The sequence below is a fragment of the Suricata suricatta genome, chromosome 6 (genome assembly GCF_006229205.1).
Source record: "Suricata suricatta isolate VVHF042 chromosome 6, meerkat_22Aug2017_6uvM2_HiC, whole genome shotgun sequence".
Classification (NCBI taxonomy): domain Eukaryota; kingdom Metazoa; phylum Chordata; class Mammalia; order Carnivora; family Herpestidae; genus Suricata; species Suricata suricatta.
This window is the reverse complement of record NC_043705.1, coordinates 801,043-805,534: the sequence shown is the minus strand read 5'-3', so window position 1 is coordinate 805,534 and position 4,492 is coordinate 801,043.

Below are 4,492 nucleotides of genomic sequence, written 5' to 3'. Positions count from 1 at the left end.
CAGTGACTTGGGAGACGAGGCAGCCAAATACAGTTTACAATGACTGTGTGTTGGAGGAGCTTCAAAGCCAACTTAGATTAGTGAGCTCAGAATGGGGACGAATCCTGGGTCAATAGAAGTTCCTGTCTGGACAAGACGATGCAGACGCACTTTGTCTGGTGTCTGCAGTAAGCAGCACTACAACCCTGGAAATAGCATGGGGAATACCCAGAGCGGAACTCTGGAATCAGTGAGAAGGAACAATGGAAAGACAGGGCGTCTATTATTTATTTATTTACTTATTTATTTATTTATTTTTATTTTTTTAATTTCCCCCCAAGTTAGTTAGTATATAGTGGACTTCAAGAGTAGATTCCAATGATTCACCCTCTATGTATCACCCCCAGTCTTACCCCAAATGGGTGTCTTGTTTAATGCCCCTCATCATTTAGCCTATCTGCCTGCAGAGAACACCTCTGGCAACCCTTCGTTTGCTCTCTGTTTTTAAGAGTCTCTTATGTTTTCTCTCTTCCCTGTTTTTATATTATCTTTGCTTCTCTTCCCTTCTGTTCATTGTTTTGTATTTTAAATTCCACATGAGTGAAGTCATATAATATTTTTCTTTCTCTGCCTATTCACTTAGCATAATACCCTCTAGTTCCATCCACGTTCTCTCAAATGGCATGATTTTAGTAATATTCCATTGTATATATGTACACCACATCTTCTGACATTTGGGCTCTTTCCATGTTTTGGCTAGTGTTGATAGTGCTGCTATAAATATTGGGCTGCATGATTCCCTTTGAAACAGCACTCTGTATCCCTTGGCTGTAGACCGAGTAGTGCAATTGCTGGGTCATAAGGTAGTTTAATTTTTAACTTTTTGAGGAACCACCATACTGTCTTCCAGAGCGGCTGCACCAGTTTGCTTTCCCACAAGCAGTTGGAACAGAAGGGTGTCTTATTCTTCCCACCCAATCCAAGAAGGGACTCAGCTGGCCTCTCTCTCAGTCAAGAAGTATGGCAGCCATGTAGGCTCATCCTACGAATGGAGCAGAAAACTATTGACGACCCAAGGGGAGCCCTCAGGTCCAGTTCAGTCTGGAGCCTGGAAATGATGAGCAGCCGCGGGAGCTGCCTTCTTCCCTGTGGGAACAGGATGTCCCTTCCTGTTGCGAGATGCTGAGGCACCTGAGAACACCTGCAGAAAGCACCACCACACCCTGGAAGCACCTGCAGGTGGGACCAACACTTAATCAGAGTGTATCTGCAGGGGGCTCCCATGAGAGCAGCCATTCCAGGGAGGTACACACACACACACACACACACACACACACACACACACACACGTCACAATGCATTCTTCCACCTTCTACGCTCTATGGGAACCTGCACAGGGCCTGTGCTTACAGGGTTGACAAAAGGGCTCTAGGAGCTGAAGGTTTGGGGGTACTTAGAGGCACGTGAACCCAGGATGGTTTTCCACCTAAAGGAAACTTCTGTGCTGCATGCACTTTCAGGGCTGCCCATCCTGCTGCCTCTCCATGCTCGTGTTAGGGCAAAAGTTCTGACCACTTTCTGGAAGGGGCTGATCCCAGTACTAACAGCAAACCAGCAAACCGGAGAAAACAATGTTGCTGATCCAGGCAAGAGTAGCCCATTTATAGTCACTGTAGTCAAATGAGAACTCGTGGCAGCCTATTCTGATTGGATAAGAAGGATTATGCACGCTAATTGGATAATCCTATTGGGCATCAACCAACCAGTGAGAAAATAGAACACTGAATGGCCCTACCTAGAGGATTTTCCACTGATGCCAGTGTGATAGCACCTGCAATCTTACAGTTCAATTTAATGGTTTTTAAACTCTTAAAAAATAATGACTGAGGCCAATGGATAGACATACAGACATGTAGAACAACAGCAGCATTAGCCTTATGAGGAGCTTTGAACTCTAAGATTATAATCTCGAGCTCTTCTATTTTATTGCACTTTTCTCCTTGTTTCCTATTCCATTGGAAATCCTTGGGTGCTGTCCCAATCCCCACCTCTATGTCTGCCTTTCTGTAACACACTGCTCCAAGGCGTGAGTGTGTCGTGACCTGATGTCTGGACAAAACGCTGAGATGCTGGGAGGCACCAGTCAGAACTGTGCTCACCACACTGACTATGGCTCAGGCGATAAAGGAAATTCTCCACCTGCTGATGCATGGCTTGGGTGAAACAACAGATATCATCCGAGGTGATCAAGCAGGGTCCTTCGGCTTGTGTTTTACAATTTGAGATTGAGAAGAGTTTTGGTAGGTTTATAGAGATTAGAGTCTGCGCATCTGGAGCTGCCAGTGGACGAGATCCCTGTCTCTCCCAGTGCAGACTAAGAGAATAATGGACCAGGAGAAATAAGAAGGTTGGTAAGACTAATCTTTGGAGCAGGAGAGAAGTAACTGAGGAGGGAGTAGTTTCCCACCTCTGCTTCCTCTTCTTTTTTTTTAATTTTTTAATGTTTTATTTATTTTTGATACAGAGAGAGACAGAGCATGAGAGGGGGAGGGGCAGAGAGAGAAGGCCGCAGAACCGGAAGCAGGCTCCAGGCTCTGAGCTAGCTGTCAGCACAGAGCCTGATGCGGGACTCGAACCCACGAACGTGAGATCTGACCTGAGTTGAAGTCGGAGGCTTAACCGACTGAGCCACCCAGGCACCCTCTGCTTCCTCTTCTGTGTGTTGATTCATCACATTTGCATCAGGCACCCAGGGTACAGCTAGGCTCAAGGTTGACCAGGGGCAAGGCAGACAACACATGCCAGGCCCCAGGTGACAGGGATATGGCATGCCACAGGAGGCTTCCTTTTTTGTTTTCGTATAGTTTATTGTCAACTTGGTTTCCATATAATGCCCAGTGCTCTTCCCCACAAGTGCCCTCCTCCATGACCATCACCGCCTTCCTTTCCCCCCCTCCTCCTTCAGCCCTCAGCTCGTTTTCAGTATTCAAGAGGCTTTCATGATTGAGAGGAGAGAATGGGGCAATCTGAAGGTATAGGAAATGAAGTAATTAAACTGCAGGACAACCATGGAGTGTAATAATACAGATGTCCTAGTTCATCAGACTACTCCTATCTGAAAGATGTCCATGGTGGATAAGTCACAGGGCTCTGGACACAAACAGCATGAGCTGCTGGAGGAGGACAGCACTTGGTAAGCCTCCTCCACGCACCTTCTCTGGAGAGGCTGGAATGATGGGAGGCATTCATAGAGGGCCAGAGTCACTTAAACATGTTGGCTTTGGGGTATCATTTGCCAGTGGGGCCGCTGAGCCCTGAGCAAGTCACCCAGACACCCTCGTCCCCAGTTTTCATGTGTACAATGGAGACAGCAACCATCTACACGTGTCTCCTAGTTGTGCTGCGAGCTGATTAATTCAGAGCTAAAGACATAGCACATTACTCTGCTCTCAGAGGTGATGACCATTATTAACACTATTAACTCCAGGATGACAGACGCTGTGTGCAGTGGAAGCCTACACCTCTTACCCTCAGCTTTTCTCTCCACTGGACCAGTCTTGGGCTCTGGGGTTTTCACTGAGTTCCAAAAGCAGCCAGTGATAGTAGGACTAATCAGAACCACTGTTAACTTATGGCACGCTGGTAAAACCAATCAGAACCAGTGGTGTATGTGTGAACCAATGGGAAAACCGGACATGCCATGGGGGGCTGGGTGGAAGTGTAAGGTGGGTCTCTGGTTACCTCCTATCACAAGGAGGCACATGCACGCACCTCAGGATCAGAACGTCGTCTGGGAATGTACAGGGTGGTGGAGGCCTGGCCGCCAGATGGAGGGGCATGGGAGGGCAGGTGTGGAATGACGTCAGCCTTTCTGCCATTTGCATCTATATGTGCCTACTAGCACTGTCTTTTTTGTTTGTTTGCTTGTCTTTTATTTATTTTTAAGAGACAGAGTGAGCAGAGGAGGGTCAGAGAGAGAGGAAGACACAGAATATAAAGATAGGCTCCAGGCTCTGACCTAGCTGTCAGTCTCAGAACTGATACTAGGAAACCCAAAGTTTCTGTGTTCTGTGGGATTTTCATTGGCTATTTTAAAAGGTGGTGGTGATGGTGGTGGGCACTTGAGGGGAAGAGCACTGGGTGTTGTATGGAAAACAATTTGACAATAAAATATTATGGGAAAAAAAATGTTTATTTATTTTACTTGAGAGAGACAGAGAGAGCTGGAGCAGGGGAGGGGCCGAGAGAGAGAGAAACAAGAGAATCCCAAGCAGGCTCCTCACTGCCAGCACAAAGCTCAATGAGGGGCTTGGTCCCACAAGCCATGAGATCATGATCTGGAATGAAACCAAGAGGCAGATGCTTGACGGACTGAGCCACCCAAGCACTCCTCATTGGCTGTTTTCATATGTGTTTCATGTCCAGTGATGGCGATGTTTGCCATTTTCAAAATACCCGGTTTAAAGAATAAGTACTTATTGAAGCCCTGTTGGCCGCAGCAGACAGGAAGAAA